Genomic DNA, 22,700 nt, shown 5'->3' with positions numbered 1-22,700 from the left:
GAATATCCAATGCCAGGCACTGAGATTTTTGTTTTGTTACTTGTGTCTTTGGGAAGCAGTGTTGTCCTCTCATCCAGAGGACCCTCACTATTTTCTGTAACTAGGAGTAATGATCTGGATACAACATTCTCTCTGATCTTCAGGTCACAAGCTCTGACACAGATCAGTCTTCAGAGTTCAGGGAGGCCAGATGAGGTTGGGAAACTGATCTCCACACTGCTTTGCCCACTCAAAGAAAGCTGCACAGTCAGTATGGGAACAATGGTGTTGCTAAGCATGGAGATCCTGCAAGTGGAGGCCATGGAAACATCACATACTTAGGACTTTTAACTTGCTAGGTGGTTTTATGTAACACTTTCTCTCTGAATTTTGAATCTCCTTATGTTGGAAATCAGATGTCAGGGGTAATTTGTGAAGATTTCTCATCCAACATTCTAGGGTTTAGCCTGAGACCTCATCATATTTTCTCAGAGTGGTGGCTCTGGAGATGGTCTTAGATTAAAATTTATTTTTCCTGTCTGGAAACTCAACATGGTAACAGGGAACTCTGGTTTTCAATTTCCCTAGTCCAAGCCCCATGTCTTTCTGGTTCATTGAATTACAGGGAGAGAGTGGCATGCCAGCACACAGATTCACTTCTCAGACACTCTCAGGTGCATTAGGGTTTCTGTTGCTGTGATGAAACACCATGACCAAGACACTTTATATGAGAGTTTATTTGGACTTACAGCTTGAGGAGGTTAGGAATCCATTACAGCGAGGAAGCGTGGCAGAACACAACGGGCATGGTGGGCAGAAACAAGAAACGGCGAGCTCACATCGTCAGCTCAAAGCGTGAGCAGAGAGAGTAAACTGGAAGCGTCTGGAGGATTTTAATCTCACAGCCACATCCAATGACACACTTCCTCCAATAGGGCTGCACCATGCAAACTTCCCCCAAACAGCACCAGGAACCGGGGACCAAGTGTTTAAATGCCACAGACTGTAGGGGATATTTCTCACTGAAACCACCACAGGGCGTGAGAGAATGGATGTGTGATGCTGATGGCTAAACTGCTGTAAGACTCAGCAGCGACAATCCTGCTCCTGTCCCAGCTCTGTCCATCATAGTACTTGCCGCGGCCCTCACATTTGTAGTTCTCACAGAAAATAGTGTGAAAACCACACCGCGTTGCTCCTGCAGGGCAGGCATATAGAGGAGTCTGGAACTTCCCAGTTCCTAGGGTGGGAGTACAGTGTGCACAAGGTCAAGGCCAGGTAGAAGGTCAAGATCAGACTAGGCTGTCCTATGGGATGGCAGGGGCAAAGCCCAGCCAGAAGAATGGGTCCCTTCAGGAAAAAGGGGACCGTGAAAGAGATGCTGAGGGGAAAATTCAGGATGTCCATCTCTGCTGCTCACAGCAGGCAGGTGTGCTGGTGTGCAGGATGGATTGCCACTCCTTCCCAATTGCCCTTTTCATATCTTATTCCTCCCAACCTAATGTCCTTTGGACTGAGCCATCTCTCCACACACACGCCCACCCTCCAGATTTCCTACACTGGCCTCTAACATTCCGTTTGTGCCACTGTACTGTACAGCCCACAGATTAGACATCTTTGGAACAAGGTTTGTCTACTGTGGTTGCATATAAGTATGACCCGGTGCTATTAAAATACATCTCTATGAATGAACCACAGGCAAAGACAACTAGTCTCAGTCTTTGAAAGCATAGCACCAGCAGCCACATTTTTACCTTTTGAGTTTTCCAGCACTTTCCAATTTTATAGCCAGTGCTAAAAACTGTTGCCTTAAAAAAAACAACCAGTGTCTTGAGCCTGTGGTGATATATTATGTTCCCCCAAAATATTGCGCATTCTAATAAACTTATCTGGGGTCAGAGAACAGAACAGCCACTAGACAGACATAGAGGCCAGAAAATGATGGCACTCATACCTTTAATCCCAGCATTCTGAAGGCAGAGATCCATCTAGATCTCTGGGAGTTTAAAGCCACACTGGAAACAGTCAGGCATAGTGACTCCTGCCTTTAATCCCAGGAAGTGATGGCAGAAAGCAGAAAGGTATATAAGGCGTGAAAACCAGGAACTAGCTGGTTAAGCTTTTAGGCTTTTGAGCAGCAGTTCAGCTGAGATCTATGAGGCTTCCAGTCTGAGAAAACAGGATCAGCTGAGGAATTGGTGAGGTGAGGAAGCTGTGGCTTGTTCTGTTTCTCTGATCTTCCAGCATTCACCCCAATAACTGGCCCCGGGTTTGTTTTTATTAATAAGATTCCTGCTATATGAGCCAGGTGCGATGGTGCACACCTTTAAACCCAAAGAGGCAGAGGATCTCTGTGAGTTTCAGGCCAGCCCGGTCTACATAATGAATTCCAGCACAGCCAGCGCTATGTAGTGAGACCCAGTCCAAAAAAAAAAAAGAAAAACAAAAAGAAAAACAAAAACAAAAACAAACCCCAAAAAACAGAAACAACAACAACAAAAAAGCAAACAGGGTAGCCTCCCTGGAGTTGTGTAGCAGTCTAGTCATCTTTGTTTTACATCTAGTATCCTACTATGAGTGAGTACATACCATGTTTGTCCTTCTGAGTCTGGCTTACCTCAGTCAGGATGATTTTTTCTAGATCCATCCATTTGCCTGCAAACCTCATGATGTCATTGTTTTTCTCTGCTGAGTAGTACTCCATTGTGTATATATACCAAATTTTCTTTATCCACTCTTCAGTTGAAGGGCATCTAGGTTGTTTCCAGGTTCTGGCTATTACAAACAATGCTGGTATGAACATAGCTGAGCAAATGCCCTTGTGGTATGATTGAACATTCCTTGGGTATATGCCCAAGAGTGCTACAGCTGGGTCTTGGGGGAGATGGATTCCCAATTTTCTAAGGAAGCGCCATATTGATTTCCAAAGTGGCTGTACAAGCTTGCATGTCCACCAGCAGTGGAGGAGAGTTCCCCTTGCTCCACACAACTCCAGGGAGGCTACCTAGAAAATGGGACCCTAGGAAAGACACAGGGATTGCCCAATGACAGAGAAATGGATGATATCTACATGAACAACCTGGATGACAGTGGGAGTAATGAAGGGCAAGGTTCGAGGGAAAGAAAGCTTAGGGGAGCAGGAGATCCCAGCTGGATCAAGAACAGAAAGGGAGAATAAGGAATAACAGACCATGATAAATGATGACCACATGAGAACAGGAATAGGAAGAGTGCAGGAGAGGTCCCCAGAAATCCACAATGATACATCCTCTGTAGACTGCTGGCAATGGTCAAGAGAAAGCCTGATCTGACGTAGTCTGGTGATCAGATGGCCAAACACCCTAATGGTCGTGCTGGAACTCTCATCCAATAACTGATGGAAGTGGATGCAGAGATCCTTGGCCAGGCCCCAGGTGGAGCTCCAGGACTCCAATTGTCGAGAAAGAGGAGGGACTGTAAGAGTGTGAATTGTTGAGACCAAGATTGGAGAGGCACAGGGACAAACAGCCAAACTAATGGAAGCACATGAATTATGAACCAAAGGCTGAGGAGGCCCCAGCTGGATCAGGCCCTCTGGATAAGTGAGACAGTTGGTTATCTTGAACTGTTTGGGAGGCACCCAGGCAGAGGAACCCGGACCTGTCCTTAGTGCCTGAGCTGACTGTTTGGAACCTTGGGCTTACATAGGGACACTTTGCTCAGCCTGGAAGGAGGGGACTGGACCTGCCTGTACTGAATCCACCAGGTTTAAATGAATCTCCAGGGGAGTCTTGGCCCTGGAGGAGATGGGAATGGAGGGGAGGGGCGGGGGGAAAGGTGGGGGTGAGTGCGGGAGGAGGGAGGACAGGGGAACCCATGGCTGATGTGTAAAATTAAAACACAAATATAATAAATTTTTAAAAAGGAAGAAAAAAAAAGCAAACAAACAGACAAAGACACAAGAGCAAAACCAAGTCAGCTCCTTGCGTAGAAAAGCGAGAGAAAGGGTGGCCTGCACAGGGTCATCCTAGGCTGGGAGTGAGGTAGAAGTCTCAGCGGGTCTGCTTTTTTCCTCTACATCAGACATTGCTACAGAGATCGTGAACTCCAGGTCTCAGCATATGCTATCTCCCTGATTCTGCCTGGGCCTTGTTAATCCTGACCTTTAACCCTTAGTCTCTTCGTTCTTTTACTATTGCTTTAACAGAGTATTACACTCAGAATGGATTAAGGGGACCCCAAAATGTCTTACAGGTTGGCATCCACAACTGCAATCTGGTTAAGGAGACGATCTGGGTAAGATGTGCGGTTATCGTCAGTGCTGCCTTCACACCTGGAGGCACTGGGCTGGGTCCTGGGAGAATTCCGTCCCTTGAGGTTGTAGAACTGAGATCGGTACAGGTGAGGGTTATTTCAGTCTCTTCAAACACAGCATTATGTGACTCAAGGACAGCTCTGGTGTCAATTATTGCGACAAAGTGCCTGACAGAATCAGCTTAGGATGGGGAGAATTTTGGCTCTCATGTTGAGGGTACAGTCTATCATGGCAAACGGGGGGGGGGGGGGCTGATAGCAGGAGCGTCAATTAGTGAGTCACACTGCATCTGTAATCATCAGGAACAGAGAGGTGGATACTGGAGCTCAGCTTGCTATCTGTCTTCTTTTGATTCAGTCCAGGCTTCCAGCCCATGGAATAACACTGCCCATAGTTCTGATCCTCTACTCCATTTGATTTAATCAGGAAACTCCCTCATGAGACATGCCCAGAGGTTTGTGTCTGTCGTGAGGCTAACTATCATATATTACTCACCCTACCCCAACTCTAATTCTCAAAGGTTGGGTCTCTGCCCTGGTTCATCCATATGACTATAGTGAAGAAAGAGACTTAGCCCTTAAGGACCCTTGTGATTAATCTGGACTTCTTAGGTGATCCAGAACCCTTTTTCCATCTTATGGTCCATGACCAAAGACACTTCTACAAAGTCTTTGTGCCCATAAATTACATTCTTTGTGGGATCTAGAGATTAGTGCCCAGGCATCTCTAGATGCCTACCTACTTCAACCTTCTTATTTTTCCCCAGAAATTAACTTAGCAGAATTTTGAGTCCAGGACAAACCTGACACTTACCTGGTCCCTGGTCGCATGAGGGCTCTGCCTCTGGAACTTGGCCTGAGCTCCCATAGCAGTTTTGCTAGGTCCAGCCCTGTACCTACAAGACCAGCACCTCTGACACCATCCACTGACTGTGGGGCTCGTTCTCACCCAGGCCAGTACCTGTGATTAGTACATGGCAGGCCAGTCCCTTTCCCCTTCAGTGAAGAAAGGCCCTGTTCATGACTTCTGAGATCTGAATGTGAAATGTTCCTCCCTTAGACGTATGTGTTTGATCCGTTAGTCCTAGAAGGTTTGGTAAAGCCAGAGAACTCTTAGGACTTGTCTCTAGTTGTTTCCTATGGCTGTGATAAAACACGCAAACCAAAAGCAACTTGCAGAGGAAAGGGTATATTTGACTTACACTTTGATGTCATAGTTCATCATCGAGAGAAGTCAGGGCCAAAACTCAAGGAAAGAACCTGAAGGCAGAAACTGAAGCAGAAGCCATAGAGGGAAACAGCTTATTGGCTTCTTCCCCATGACTTGTTTTTTGTTTGTTTGTTTTTTTGTTTTTTTTTTTTTGTTTTTTTTTATATAGCGTTCTTCCCATTTTTTGTTTGTCTGTTCCTCTATTTTTTATTTCTATTTCTTCTATATAAGGCTCTAGTCTCTTCATGATGTTACTTATAAGGTTGTTTTCTTCTTCTTCCATTCCATGATGTTCAGGTCTAGCTGTTGGAGAAGTGCTAGGTTCTGGTGATGCTGTATTGCTCTTTATTTTGTTGTATGTACTTCTGCCTTGGTGTCTGCCCATCTCCTCATGGGTTCATTCTTGGTCTTATCAGTGTACTTGGTCCAGACAGAGCTGACAGATTTAGGGAGCCTCTCTCTGGTCCAGATGGAAGCTCTGGGCTGGATGGGAGCTCTGGTCCAGATGAGAGTGCTGGCCAGATAGGAGCTGGGGGGCTGGACTCTGAGTCTCAGGAAGTCCCTGGGGTCTCCTTATCTTGTCCAGATGGGAGCTCCTCTTGTCCAGATGGCAGTGCCGGGACAGGATGGAAGTTCTGGTCCAGATGGGAGTTCCAGGGCAGGATGGAATGCTAGACACTGGTCTCTAAGTCTCCAGAAGTGGCTGGGGTCTCCAGCAGATGGGTGTGGAGGCAAGGTGTTGAGGTTGTAGTGTCCACCGGAGGGCCTCTCTGGTCCAGATGGGAGTTCCAGGGCGGATGGGAGCTGGGGGCTGGTCTCTGATTCTCAGGAAGTGGCTGGGGTCTCAGGCAAATGGGTGTGGGGGCAGGGTGCGGAGACTGCAGGGTCTGCCTGCAGTCTTGAGACCCTTCAGTCTTGGAAAAGGGGAGCCTTCCCGTAGGGCCCACCGAATGGCCGGAAACTGGGGCCAAGTTGGGCAGGTCCTCCCGGGATGGCTGGTGCCAGGGGTGGGACCCAGAGGTGGTTGCCTCTCTGAGTACGACCCCAGGCACTCACCCCTGGTCCAGATGGGAGTTCCGGGGCAGATGGGAGCTGGGGGCTGGTCTCTGAGTCTCCCCATGACTTGTTAAGGCTGCTTTCTTATACCACTCTGGACCCCCTGCTCAGGGGATAGCTCAGCAGTGGGCTGGACCCTCCTCCATCAATCCCTAGTTAAGGAAAGCCCCACAAGCTTACCTGGAGCCTGATCTTGTGGATCACCACTCCATGGTTTGCTTCGCCTGCATACCTTTAGCACTCAGAACCACCACCACAGGGATAGCATCGCCCACAGTGGGCTGAGCTCTTCCCCTTACTCAAGAAAATGCCCCATAGACTTGCCCACAGGCCAGTCCAATGAAGGCAACACCTCAACTGAGGTTCTCTCTTCTCGGGTGTCTCTAATTTCTGTCAAGGTGGAGAGATTAACAAGCACAGAGATGGAGCCTTGCTGGAGGCGGTGGATTGCTGGGGGGTCAGCCTTGCTTTATAGCACGACCCTACTTCCTGTCCATCTATTTCTTACCACAAGATATAATGTGGTCCACTGGCCTCTTCCTCCACTACCATGATGTCTCGAATGGTCACCGTGAACTATGGGCAAGGGTAAACCCTTTCTACTCTATGTCTCTTTGCCAAGGCATTTTGCCATAGTAACAGGAAATGCAGTGACCAACCTCTCCAGGCCGGAGCTGCTAAGGACTGAAGCCTCGTGACATGAATGGTAAATGGTTATGTACCATCTACCATCACACTGTCTGGCTTCCTTTCTGAGTCATGAAACTTAAGTTCACAGAGAAGGCCACACAGAGTCTGAAGATCAATGTCTAAGCTCAGAACACTTTGGCAGTTGCCCTGTGTCAGCAGTGTGGGCACTCTGCAAAAGACTGGTGTTGGGTTTGGAGATCCACCCAGTTTCAAAGAAAGATAGAGAGTTGTATTGTGCTTCAGGCAATGGCTTATCAGGGTAAACAGTGGTGTGTGTGTGTGTGTGTGTGTGTGTGTGTGTGTGTGTGTGTGTGTGTATGTGTGTGTCTGTCTGTCTGTCTGTCTGTCTGTCTGTCTCTGTCTCTGTATGTCTGTCTGTGTGTCTGTGTCTGCGTCTGTGTGTGTGTGTGACATAAAGCTTTAATATACATCAGGAAAGCCAAACATGCTCTTTTGAGGTCCCTTGTGAGGGAGTAGGTAGGGAGACATGCTGTGACATGCGGAAGTGGGTCCAAGGTTGTCTGACCATCATCTTACACTGAAGGACACCATGGTTCTCGTTTCTGGATGGAGGCAGGTTTTTGGAAGGTCTAGAAGACATTCCTGGATGAGGGGTATCTGGAAGAACGACAGGACTGGTCAGTGTGTGACTTGCTCAAGCTGTCGGTGATCAGCCTGCCTCTGACTGGGAGGCAGGGGAGCTGGGTATATTCCTGTCCTGCCTCCAGCTCTCTCTGGTTAGGACTGAGCTCCCTGGAAGGGTCTGTTCCCAGGAGGGATAGGCTCCTTCCCCATGTGACATGAGTAAAGCTCGCTTTCTGGTTTGGGGAAGCAAGAGAATGGAGTTGGTAAAATGGAAGGCTTCTGATGGCCTGCGGGTGGAGGCTTCTGGGAACAGAGCTCAGTAGGACGAGGCCGCTCTTCAGGAGGATGTGTTTACAGGGCCTTCAATGAAAGGGCATGATTTCCCATCAGCTTCCCTTTCTTGCTCTTTTAGTCCTTTTCACAATGTGTATTGATTTTTCCCTCCAGTCAGTCTTTCATTTAGCAAATACGGGGCATGTCCTGAACATCACTGAGGCAACGGACAATGATCTCTGTCCTGTGACTCTTTCATTCTCTGGGCTGCAGCCTGGCCTGTGCTGGATGGCAGAAGATGGAAGAGTGCATTAGACTATCCCCTACCTCAGTTAGTTCTCCTGTTGCAATGGGAAGACAGGGCAATAGGTTACCAGCATCCATAATACTCTATATCATCCTGTGCTAAGGCCCTGGGCAAGCACAATGTGTGTGAATCTACAGTTAGCCCTGGCCCAGTCCAGAGGGCTCCAGCTAGCTAGCTCACTATGTACCACTTAGCTGAACCTTGTAGAGAAGTGGGGTTTTTTTTTTGTGTTTTTTGTTTTGGTGTGATTATGTATGGTCTATGTGTTTATGTGTATGCATGTATGTAAGGATATATGCACATGTGCATATGCTGGCTGGTGAGTGTTCACAAGCATATCTGGAACATGTGGAGGCCAGAGGCTGGTATCAAGTGCCTTCCTCTATTGATCTGCATCTTATTTATCGAGAAATGGTTTCTCTCTCAACCTTGTGAGCAAACTGGCCAGGGAGGCCCCATTCCCATTTCCCATGGACTGTGATTATAGACTCACACTGCCATAGCCACCTTTTTTTTTTTTAACAAAGGGTTTGGGCATGCAAATACAAGTTCTCATGCTTACACAGCAAATGCCTTATCCACTGACACATCTCACTAGCCTGAAAGCTTGGTCTTCTGAGGATGTGGAAGGGACAGATGCTGAGTGATGCTGATCCCGGCCTGAACTCTGGGGCAGTTGTGTTTGCTAGCATGCTCTCTCTGCACTTGAGCCTGGGCAAGGACCAGTGCTGTGGCGGTTAGTTGAAGGCAGGGGAAGGAAGCAGTGTTATGTTGGGTTCTAGTGCTCCTGGATGTGGGTGGAGGCCTGGCTGGCTACTGAGTTTTCTGTGTCTGGGGCAGCTGTCCTGTTGGCTGCAAGTGCTTGAAGTCAAAGTATCATCCACCAGTCAGGAGGCGAAGAAGAGAAGTGTCTCTCAGCTTCGGGTTGTCTCTGCTCTGCTTGTCTGCTCTGGCCTCATATCTCTTGCAAGCCTGGGCCTCTCCTCCATGCACAAACCATCTCACCTGAGGCATTTAGCTCCCACAGCCACCTTCCCTACCCAACAGTCCTAGATTTAATGTGCAGCTTTTGAACATGGGTAGATCTCATTAATATACTAGATTTGTTTTGCATTTGGTTTTATTTGTCATTAAATGATTTATCAATTCTATTTACATACTCATTTTTCCCTTCCTTCTCAAAATTCTCAAGGAATTCCCAATGAAACTCATTAAATAAAGAAGCAGGAAAAAGGAGAGGGGCTGGATACATGGCTGAGTTGTAGAGTGCTTACTACACACACAAGCATGAGGATGTGAGTGGAGCATCTCAGAGCCACAGGCAGCCAGACACGGTAGAGCATAGGTGCAATTCTAGCTTCAACAGAGAGAAAGGGAGCAGGGACAGGAGAATCCCTGGACGCTGAAAGGCCAGTTTGCCTAACAGCAGAATAACAAAGAACCCCTGTCCCAAACAAGGTGAGGATTGAGACCAGAGATTGTTCTCTTTCCTTCACACTTGTGCTGTGGTGTGTACATGCCAGCACACACACACACACACACACACACACACACACACTACACACCACACACACACACCACACACACACACCACACACACATCACATACACAGATCACACACACACACCACACACACCACATACCACACACCACACACACACATGTCACACACACATACATCACCACACACCACATATCACACACCATACACATACATCACACGCACACACACCATTCACATACACACACACACACACACACACACACACACACACACATACACACCATTCACATACACATACACTAACATCCATACACTGATTATCGGAGCAGGAGTTACAACTCAAACCACAGACTTCATTGTCTCCGAGTGGACACTTCACATGTGCATCTGTGTGACCAGAGGAGAAGGGAGGGGCAGGAGAAGGGCAGCAATAGAAGGTGACAGCAAAGGTCAGGAAACCTAACAGAGAAGAGGGACGTCTGCTTGTTCTTAGTCCTGCAGGTCCTGTCACTGCCCCCCCCAGGTGACAGGCAATGACCCAGCTGAGCCCAAGCCATGGGGACACATGAGGATCCTCACTGCAGAGTGTTTTACCCAAAAGCAGTATGTTTATGTAAGTTTAATGTGAAAGATAATCTCGTACAAAATGAAAAGTTCATTATAAATGAATTATCAAAGGGAGAAAACCTATCATTTCATTCCTTTAAAGATTTGGGGGAAGAAGTCTTAAGATCTTAAGACAGGGTGTACTAAACACACACACACACACACACACACACACACACACACACACACACACACACACACATGACCTCCCCCAGTGAGTATTGCTCTAAGTTCATTAAGCCAAACTAAGGGCCAAAGAAACACGTGACCCAGATGGTGCCATTTCTCACTTGTATCTCTTTAACGAGCCGTGTAAGGCACAGTGCTGGGCTCAGGTGGTGAAGCCCTTGTCTGGCACATGTAAGGGCCTGAGCTCTGTCCTCAGAACACTCGCTTCAGAGAGACTGTGTGTGTGTGTCTGTGTGTGTGTGTGTGTGTGTGTGTGTGTGTGTGTGTGTGTGTGTGTGTGTCTGTGTATGTGTGTGATGTGTGTGTATGTGTGTGTATGTGTGATGTGTGTGTATGTCTGTATATGTGTGTGAGTGTCTGTGTGTGTATGTCTGTGTATGTGTGTGTATTTTGTCTCACACCTGACAGTCCAGTGGAGGCAGAGACAGGCAGCTTCCAGGGTTTTCCTTGACTTCCAGTCCAGCCTATTTGAGGAGTTCTAGGACACTGAGAGCTTCTGTCTCAGAAAAAAGGTAGACAGTACCTGATGAATGTCACTCAGGGTTGTTCTTTGGCTACCATACATGTGTGCACTTACACACACACACACACACTCACACACACACATACATACACACACACACACACACACACACACACACACACATGAAGAGAGAGGAAAGAGAGACATTAGAAAAATCAAATGCAAAAAAGGGGAAAAAAAGATTGAATATCCCTACAACATTTGTTGCTCTCACAGAAGACCCAAGTTCAAGTCTCAGCACCCACAACCACCTGTAACTTCCGATCCAGTGGATCTGATAGTCTTGGCCTCCAAGGGCATCTGCGCACACATGATACAGACATACAAATACATAAAAGAAGTTTCTAAAATTTTTATAAAAAAGATTGAAGACTGAATGTCCACAGGGGAAAGAGCACAGGAACTTCTACTGCTGAACAAATGTCAGCTCTATTCCCCCGGAAAAGCGGAAAAATGCCAGCGTTTACAAGAAAGCCTAGGAAAACCACTCAGTCCCAGGGCTTCCAGGGCTTGATGAAGAGCCCTTGGATGTGATAGAAAAGCATGATCCCTAAAGTAAAAATGGTCAGGTGCACCGAACCAAAGCTAAACTCTTCTGCTCTATGAACATTTCCAATTAAAGGACAAAAGCTAAGACTGAAAAGAAGAAAATGCAAACCACAAAGCTACCAAAGACCCAGAGGAGTAGAGAACTATTGATACAGAAGGGTGAAAATAGTTAACTTACAAATGGACTAAAGATCGGAAGAAACATCTCACCAAAGAGGACGCACTTGGCAAATAAACACAGGAAACCCAGAGATCCTTACCTGGAGAAAGAACCCGTTTTGAAAGCATGAAAAATTTTAACATGCTCAGGAAATTCACCATTCTTAACCATGTTTCCCACAGTGCTGAGCAGCTTGCTTAACACAGGGCATTATGGGCTTTGAAGAGTGACAGGTCTGGGGTAAGGTTCTCCATAAGGCTGTATATGCTCTAAATGGCATCTAACACATGGTATTGTTTCTCTAATAGTCAGTGTTCGCATGTCTAGAATTGAAGGAGTGGAAATGGGTATGGGAAAACTCACCACCATCCCATGACCTCTAGTGAAATTTAGTTTCCTGTTCTCATGACTACAACATGCTCTGCTGACCTAGAAGTCTTGGTTTTGGTGATGAGGTGGGAGAGTGTCTTCACAAGGAAGCACAAGTATTCCACTGAAGTGGAAACCCTCCTGGACACTTTGGGCTTCTGATGCCCTTAAGCCAATAGGCTAAGAAAGGAGTTACATGTTAGGAGGGGCGGTTGATCAAGACTAGAAGGAAAAATTGGACTGCTTTCCCACAACGGAGGTAAGGAGGATTATGTTTGGAGTACAGGATCCTCTAGGGTGTTTCTTGATGTTACCATATGCCATGATCCCGGTCAGCAGGAAACTACAACAAGCCAGTCCAGGAAGGCTGAGTAAATAAATAGCCCAAACAGTTCAGGAATGGATGGGTGAATCACTCCTCTCTATAAAGAACTGGGAGAGGGAAAAGGAGATATGGAATGGGTGGGAGAGAAAGGTAACTTAAAATGCCAGCTAAGGCCATATGGCCAGTTACAGAATGAGGATTGTACTAGCCCTTTTGTTAAGAGGAGGTTTTGTGTGTATATTCATATGCACTCAGTTTTTTTCCCATATTTTCTTTCCTTTCCTTTGCTTTCACTGCATAGCATGACATTAATTGGGTTAACATCAATACTTAGGAGTGGTTAAACCTACCATCCTATTTAAGTTGTGGAGTATGAAAAGAATAAACATTTATTAAGCTTCTTTGCTGTTTATTCTAGAAGAATTAGTGTATCATTATTATTATTATTATTATTATTGATGGAATAGTTACAGCATGTTAGGCAGAACTGATGACCTTATCCTTGCCTTTATTTAGAAATTAAGCATGGTACTGTGGCTGAGTGTCAAGTTGATAGAGGTGGATTCGGGATGACTGTCTCAATTGTCTGTCAGCTTGACAGGATTTAGAATCACCCGGGAGACACACCTCCTGATGTGTCTGGGAGGTGAGGGTATTTCCAGAGATTAAGACCTGCCCCATGGGTTGGAGTCCCAGCTTGAAGCAAAGGGGAGAAGGGAGAAGATGGGCACCAGCATTCATCTTTGCTTCAGGGCTAGGGCTATGACGTGACAGATGGCTGCCTGAACCTGCAGCCTGCCTTCTCTGCCACAGTGGACTGCAGTCTGGAACAGTAAGCCGAAATGAACTTCTCCCCCATCATTGCTTCTTGCTGAATATTTTTTCACAGCAATTAGAAATAATAATAATAATAATAATAATAATAATAATAATAATAATAATAATAATGCAGGTGTTTAGCTAGCAAAGATTCTCTCCCAATCTACATAGCCTTTCTCTCTCTCTCTCTTCGCTCAACTATTCTGTTTACTGTGAAGAAGCTTTTTAATTTCATACAATTCTATTTGTTAGTTCTGATTTATTATGCTACCAGAGTCCTTTTCAGAACGTTGTTACCTTTTTCTATGTCATCACTGCTACTACTTCTACTGTGTGTGTGCTGTGAGTGTGTGTGTGTGTGTGTGTGTGTGTGTGTGTGTGTGCGCGCGCAAAGGTGCATTTGTGGAGGTCAGGGACAACTCTATGGTAGCAGCTCTGTGTCTCTATTTTTTGTGTGTTCTGGGGAATTCGGGTCATCAGGCATTTGCAGCTAATGCCTTTTCCCATTGAGCTACCTCAGCAGCCTCTGCCTCTTCTTATATCTTGGTGTTGTTCCTTGTATTTTCTAGCAGTTTCAGATTTCAGGTCTCACATTAAGATTTTATCCATTTTGAAGTGATTTTCATACAGAATGAAAAAATAAAGATAGGCATTATTCTTCAACTTGTGTATATTCAGTTTTCTCATCACAAGTTGTAGAAGAAGCTCTTTTCTCTAATGTTTGTTTTTGGCATCATTGTCAAAAATCAGCTGAGTAGAGCTGTGTGGGTGTATTTCTGGGCCCTTTATTCTTTTCCACTGATTTACATATCCATTTTTTTGTCTCAGTACCATGATGGTTGTATTGCCATAGCTCTAACAATATTATTTGAAATATCATTTTTTAATACCTCCAATAATGTTCTTTTCTCAAATTATACATAGTTTTTAGAGACAAGGTTTCTCTGTATAACAGCCCTGGCTCTCCTGGAACTCACTATGTAGACCAGGCTGGCCTTGAACTCACAGCCTGGCTCTACCTTCTGAGTTCTTGGATTAAAGGCATGTGCCACCACACCTGGTTCAAATAATATTGTATTAATTCATTTGAAAATTCATTTGTTGTATTTTGACCATATTCATCCTATCAGCTCCTCCCAGATCTACCCTCCCTTCCTTAAACACTCAATTTTGAGTATTTTTTTTAACTCTTATTATTACTTAAAAAAAAACTATCATGTCCAATCTGTGCTGCCCAACTGCTCTTGGGAGTGAAGCCTGCCCTGAAATATGGTCTACCTACCAAGGATCACATCACTAAAGTAGCCTGACACACATTTTCCAAAAACTTGTTAAATGCCAAGCATTCCCCATCTAATGGTGGGATTTTGTGCCTAACTCTCTCTCCCTCCATACTGGGACTTGGTCTTGCTTGAGCTTTTGCAAGTCTTGGGCTTTGCAGTTATAGTCACTGTGAGTTCATGTAGGCAACTGGCCCATTGTGTCCAGAAAAGAGTTTCCTTCAAGTTAGCTCCCATTTTGGCTCTTAAAGTCTTCAATCCTCATCTTAGGATCTTAGGAAGATCCCTAAGGTTTGGTAAAGAGCTACTGATAGGAATGTTCCATCACTCTACAGACTCTTATTCTCTGCAAGTTGTCCAGGTGAGGGTTTCTATATTAGTTGCCATATACTACAAGAAGAAGGCTCTGATGAGGGCTGGGATGAGGGTATAGCAAGAAGTCAAGAGGAGTCATTTAAATACCACATTCATTTAACAGATTGATAGTATCAGGTTCTTCCTAGGGCCTATGACCTATTATGGCCTCTTGTTCATGTTAATAGTGCCAACACGAATTCTCTACCATGAAGATGGCTTTAGATCCAGTAGAAGGTAGTTAGAACTTCTATTGCATTCATGCCACTATGATTGCCATGGCAACACCTTGTAAGAACAATTGTTATTGTAGCTCAGAGTTCACAGTTTACAGGTGAGACTGTTGGACTCTTTTCTCCTTTTGTAATGTGCATAGCACCTTTCAGCACTATGAAAGCTAGCCAATAGAGATGAAGCTACCAGGTTAGTAACAGCTTGACTTCTCCATGTTCTATGACTGGATAACATTATTCAGGATGAGTAATTCCACTTCTATCTATTTACCTGCAAATTCAATAATTTTATTTTTTTAACAGCTGAATGATATTCCATTGTATAAATTTACCACATTTTAATTACTCCTTCTTTAGCTGATTTCCATTTTTGGACTATTGTGACTATAGCTGGAATCAGTATTTAAGAGACAATATCTCAGTAGTAAGATACAAATTTCTTTGGATTTATTCTCAAGAATGTTACAACTGGATCATATGATAGATCTATTTGTAACTCTGTGTGTGTGTGTGTGTGTGTGTGTGTGTGTGTGTGTGTGTGTGTGTGTTTCAAGCCAGGGTTTTGCTATGTAACCCAGGCTGGCTTGGAGCTTGCTTTATGGACCAGGCTGGCTTTGAACTCACAAAGATTTGCCTGCCTCTGCTTTCCCAAGTATTGGGATTAAAGGCACGTGCCACCACACCCAACACTGTTTCTAGCTTTTTGACGATCCCTCACACTGATTCCATAGTGGCTGTACCACTTTGCACTCCCACCAGTAGTAAATAAGCACACATCTTTCTCCCCAGCCATAGAAACATCTACTGTCATTGATTTTTTTATATTGGCCAGTTTGATTGATTGAGATAAAAAGGAATCTTGGAGTAGTTTTGATTTGCACTGCCCTGATGTCTAAGGAAATTGAACATTCTTTTAAAAATGCCTGTTCAGCCATTTATATTTGTCTTTTGAGAAATCCTCATTTAGTCCTATACCTTATTTTAAATGAGTCTTTGTTTTCTTATTGTTTGGGTTTTTGAGGTTTTTGTATATTCTGTGGACTAACCCTTTATCAGATTTGTAGCTGGTAAATGTTTTTTCCCATTCTGTAGGCTGCCTCTTCATTGAATGATGGTGTCCTATTATACAGAATCCTTTTAGTGCCATGAGGTCACATTTATCAATTGTTAATCTTTAAAAACGTGCCTTCCTTTCTTGGCTCCTGTTTAGAAAGTCCTTCCCTGTGCCTGTAAGTTCAAGTGTGTTTCTTATTTTTTCCTGTATCAGATTTAGGGCATCAAGCCTTACATTAAGATCCCTAATGTACTTGGAGATGATTTTTGTGCAGGGTGGGAAGAAGGACCCAGTTGTATCTGTATGCATGCAGCTATTCAGTTTGACCAGCATTATTTGTTGAAGATGCTGTCATTTCTTCCTTGTATATTTTTTTACCTCTTTGTCAAATCCAAGTGGCTATAGGTTGATAGATTTATATCTGAATTCTTAATTCTATTCCATTGATCTGTGTGTCTATTTTTATGGCAGTAGCATACTGTTTTTCATTACTATAACACTATAGCATAACTTTTAACAAATAAGGATAGTAGTGGTATCTCCACCAGTTCTTTTATTCTTCAGGATTATTTTGGCTTTCCTCCGTGTGTATGTGTGTGTGTGTGTGTGTGTGTGTGTGTGTGTGTGTGTGTGTGTTTGATATTTAAGATTTTTCCACATCGTGTCCCAGATTTCCTACATGTCCTTTTCCTGTGGCTTTTTAAAGTGAACATTTTCTTTACTTGAGTGATTCATCCCCTCTACCTTGTCCTCAAGATCTTCCTTTCTTCCACTTGATCCAGTTTATTAGGGAGATTTCCCCCCAAGCATTTTGTTTGACTTCCTAAGTTTTTTTTATACTGAGTTTTATTTTATTTTGGCTTTTCTTCAGAGATTCTCCATTTATTAAATTCCATTTTCACATTTTGACTTATGTTCTATTATTGTATTCAACAGTTTATATATTAGTTGCCTTTCTATTGTTATTATAAAGCACCATGGCCAAGGAAACTTATTGAAGAGTTTATTTGGGCTGATGGTTCTGGAGAAGTAATAGTCTGTGATGAATGAGTGAAGGTATGACTGTTGGAGTTGGAAGCTGAGAGCAGAAGGATCACATCTCAAACTGAGAATGAGCTGGAAACAATAGGAGGTTCTAAAATCTCAAAGCCCTCACCCTGTGACATACTACCCCCAGCAAGGCTATACCTCCTGTGATGGTTTGAAAGAAAAGGGTTTCCAAAGGGAGTGGCATTATTATGAGGTGTGGCTTTGTTGGAACAGATGTGACCTTGTTGGAGAAAGTTTTTAACTGTAGGGGTGGGCTTTGAGGTCTCCTATGCTCAAACTACACCTAGTGACGCAGTTCACTTTCATCAAGATGTAGATCTCTCAGCTCCTTCTCCAGCACCATATCTGCCTGTATGCTGCCATGCGCCCACCATAACAGTAATAGATAAAACGTTTGAAACTATAAGTCAGCCCCAATTAAATGTTTTCCTTATAAGAGTTGTCATGGTCATGGTGTTTCTTCACAGCAATAGAAAGCCTAACTAGACACCTCTTAAACCTCCATAAACAGTGTCACCAATGGGGAACGAAGTATTCAAATACCTGTGACTGTGGGGGACATCTCACTCAAACTACCACAGTTGTAATTTTGTAGTACTTGTTCAGGTATTTGTTCATATCCTCTTTGAGCTTCTTGAATCTATTTATAATCGCTGTTTTTGAAATCATTGCCTCACGCAATAACTAAGTTGCTTTTCTTAGCTAATTTCTGGAGAAGACATATTATCTTGGTTACTCATGTTGTTTGTTTTTTATGTTGGGATCTAGATATCTGGAGTTAGATCATTTAGTGTTTTTTGATGTGGAGTTCTGGTCTCATCTTGTTGAGCAGGTGTTTGGATCATTTTTTGTTGAATTCCAACTTTTCAGGTTGAGATCAGTTGGATGTTGCTTTGTGCTCAGTCTTTGGAGCCTGTGTTGCTGGGTCAATAGTGTGTGAGAACAGGTCTTAGCTTAGCTAGAGATGGGTGCAACTAATGATCCTAGGTATAAACCTCCTGTAGGACTAGAGGACTCTCTCTGCTAAGGTTTAAACTTTGTAGAGGGCTCACAGGTTCTTCAGGTGCTCCTGTGGTAGCAGAGCTAAGGTCACAATAGGAGTGGGCAGTGTTCCATGGGGGCAGGGCACAGGACTCCACATCACCCTCAGATGAAAATGGGTGAAGTGAAGGCTAGTCTAGGGGATCTTTATCAGGTTCAGTGGTGAAGGACACTGTCTAGTCCCAGGACATCTTAGTAGGGAGGGTGGTAGACTGGATTTGGAGGTCACACCTATAGTTTCAGGTTGGACTCAATGTAGTTCTGGGTGGCACAATGAGTATGGTGGCTCACAGGCAGGCTGGGTAGCAGAATGAATGTGAGGGACCTACTTACTATTCTGCATTGCGCTCTAGGAAGTGCTGTGCTGGGGTAGCTGATAGGCAGGCAAGTGACTGGGCCAATACTGTTCTTTTGTTTCACAAAATTACTCTGGTTATTCATTGTCTTTTGTGTTTCCTTATTTATTTCAGAGCTTCTTTTTTATGTTTCTGTGAATAATACCATTAGAACTTTGTATACACACACATACATACATACATACATATTAAAGATAAAATATTTTAAAAAATAAAGTAGTTGTTGAGTGTCTAGGGTGATAGCCCAGTTGATAAAGTGTTTGTTTTGCAAGTATAAGGATTCAAGTTTTGTTCCCAGAGCACATTAGAGACATCATGGTGCATGCTTGTAAACACATTCCTGGGGAGACAGAAGGCAGAGCTCTGGGGCTCACTGGGCAGCTAGCCTAGACTGTGTGGCAATTTCCAGGCCAGTGAGAGAAGTATTGCCAAAAAATGTGCACAGATCATGAAGAATAACACATGAGGTTGTTCTCTGAACTTCACAAGCATGTACACACACACACACACACACACACACACACACACACACACACACACCCCTACATAGGCAACAGGAAGAAAAGAATAAATAAATAAAAAGGAAAGAAAGAAGAAAAGAACAGTCGAGTGTCCAGAAAAAAGAGTTTCATTTGTTTGTTTGTCTGTCTGTCTGTCCTCAGTGCTACCCCCTCCTCTGTCAGCACACTAGGGCTGCTGCCAGCCTTTGTCCTCTCTCTTTCTTTTCTGGCTCCCTCTTTGCTTAAGGCAGCAGTTCCAGCCCTCTTCAAACACATTCACTCACTCTGGAATGTGTGAGTGGGGATGAGCCTTCTAGCTAGACTGTAGAGTTTTTTCCCTTGTACTATGCAATTTTTTCTTTCTTTCTTTCTTTGCTACAGAAATAAGTGTTTTGCATCCATCACTACCTTATAGGATGACTGCTCTCCAACTCTTGGTTTATTTCTAAGAGACTCTATCAGTTTGTGACTAGATGTTATCTGCTGCCCTTCTACCCACAAAGTATTACATATTATACATAAGTCTTTGAATTTTGTGCTGAGAATGAAGTCAGGATGGTTAGTTAAATGGGTACATGCTCACACCACTGTTTCACAGATCTATACCCATACTACTGTTGTGTAAGTGCACATCTACGCTATCATAATTATATGAGTACAATATCACATCACTGTTGTATGGATCCACATCCACACTACTGCTGTGTGAGTACACATTCATAACATCATGGTTATATGGATCCAAACCCACACCACCATTGTATGGGTACACACCCACACCATCATGGTTATATGAGTACTTGCCCACACCACTGTTGTATAAATCCACATCCACACCACTCTTGTGTGAGTACACATCCATACCATAATAAAGTACAACTCTAAGTCAAATCCACTGCAAGTTAGAGACACTCTGGGGTAAAAAGGCAGTTGGCATTTGTGTGAGTTTTGTCTCCCATGACTTTGCTGGACTCAGTTATTGTTCCTAATAGTCTTCTCCTTTGACAAATCTTAACAATTTTCTATATCATAGAAATCACCATGTTGTATACAAATAGGGACAGGTTTATTTCTCATTTTGCAGCTTGAAGCTTGACAAATACTTAGTACCATGAATATACCTCCATAGATATAGAGGACAACTCATTTTATCTAAAAATGTCCTTGTGAAGTCCCTTTGTGGTCCACCTCCCTTCTCTCCCTGATCTTTAGAGAACATGGATCTACTGCCCATTCCTATTATTTTGCCTTTTACAGAATGCCTCATAAATGTAACAATAAAAATTATCTTTAGATACAGAGGTTTTCAGTTCGAAAATGTAGCTGTTATGAATATACATTTCTCATGGATCAATAGTTTGTCCTTTTTTTTATCATTCAGTATTATTCTATTATTTGGAGACACTGTGTTTTAGTTACCTATTCTGTAGACTTCTATGGAATGTCTTCATCCACTCATCCACTGATGGACCTTAAATTCCTTCTCCATTATCCTGGCTACCATGAGTACTGCTATAACGAATATGCAGGAGTAGCTAGTTGTGGACCCACTGAATTATACGTAGTTCTATTTTTAGTTTCTTGAGAAATTTATGAACTGTTTTCCACGAGATTGTAATAAGTTATATTTCATCCTACAGCATGCAGAGACTCTCCTCTCTCCACATTCTCTCAAACACCAATCTTGCATATTCTTGTTAACATCCAGTCTAAGAGGTGTGATGCAACACATTGTTGTAGTTTTATCTTGACATTTCCTGATGATTAGTGATGTTGAACATTCTTCATCGTTTTTTGTTGGCAATTTGTAAATCTTTGGTCTGAGAGCTACCCAGGCCATGTGTTTTGCTCACTTTTAAATTAAGCTAAATTAAGCTGTTTGTCTTCTCATTTCTGAGCTATGAGTTCTTTGCCTATTTGGATATTGTCGCCTTGACTATGCAGAGAGGGGAAATCACTTTCTCATTCTGTGGGTTGCCAGTTTCTCCTCTCCATTGGTTCCTCCGCTTTGCACAGTTTTTTCAGTCTGTTGTAACTGCAATTTTTCTGCAGTCTGTTGGTTTTCTGTCTTTGGTTTTGGGGTCACAGCCAAAAAAAAAATAAGTTATTGCCCCAGATATTGCTCTGGCTCTCCCTTCTATTCTCTTCAGTTATTTCTTCTCCCAGTTTCGGGACTTAAGTCTTCAATGCCTGTAATTTCCAGTGCAATTCACACCCCTTAACACAGGGAGACTCCAGTATCCTGTTGGGTTGCCCAGTCTGTCTGTTACCCAGTCAGAAGATTCAGGTAGAGATTGAGTTGGTGTGGGCAGTCCCATCACCCATTTTCCTCTTCTCCTTTCTGCTACCATTTCTTTTAAGAAAATGTTTTATTCATTTTACATACCAACTACAGATCCCACTCTCATCCCCTCTCCTACAATGTGTCCCCCACAAAGGGTAAGTCCTCCCATGGAGAGTCAGCAAAGCCTGGGTACATTCAGTTGAGGCAGGACCAAGTCCCCCCCCCTCTGCTGCCATTTCAATGGCTCAAAACCTTTCTTCAGACATGGAATTATGGAGGGAGAAGCTCAAATACAGCTTTAAGTCTGCTGTTATTGGCTTACAACGTATCCTTGAAGTGTTGGTAGCTGTTGGAAATTCACCTTTTAAAGCAGTTTGTAGAGGTTTGGAGAGTCTGTATTCATGGCATAAATTCACATTCAAGTCTTGAATTTACCTATGTTGGTTATATATCCTTGAGAACATTTATTTAAAAATATTTAGCCTTCAGCTTCTGTTGTGTGAACATTCCTTGGAGAGACATATAAATGTCTTTTCACCCCAGGCAGGACATCAAGGACAGATTAGAGAAAGGATTTCTCCCAATTCAGGTGAACCGATGGATTTAATTAGAGTTGCTTACAAGAATGTGAGTGCAGGATAATTTACAGGAGCCTGGATAATTTATGAGTGACTGTACCGCTGAAGAAAATAGCTTTTTTTCTGGCAACTGTTAACTCTTTATATATCATCAGAGAGGTGTGGGCCTGGGAACCTCTCTTTGATAGTACCCACTACCTATACATCCTCACTGCACCTGGCCTTCATGAGCCCATCCCTCCCCTACCCCATGACAGAAAAAGAACCAACATTGGATGTGGTCCTCTGACCTCTGCACAAGTGATTCCTAGCATGTACATGCTCGGACTTACATGCATGAATGTGCAAACACACACACACACACACACACACACACACACACACACACACACACGAAAAAGACAAGATAGATAAGATACACCGTATCTCCAAACACAACCTTTCTTCCAAGGATTATGTGAGCCCTTCCCTAGGTTTCCCATGCTCTTCTCATTCAGGAATGGCTGATAAAAAGAGGTACTGTTTTGGATTT

Source organism: Onychomys torridus, chromosome 18 (genome assembly GCF_903995425.1).
Source record: "Onychomys torridus chromosome 18, mOncTor1.1, whole genome shotgun sequence".
NCBI lineage: Eukaryota > Metazoa > Chordata > Mammalia > Rodentia > Cricetidae > Onychomys > Onychomys torridus.
This window is presented reverse-complemented; position numbering follows the sequence as displayed.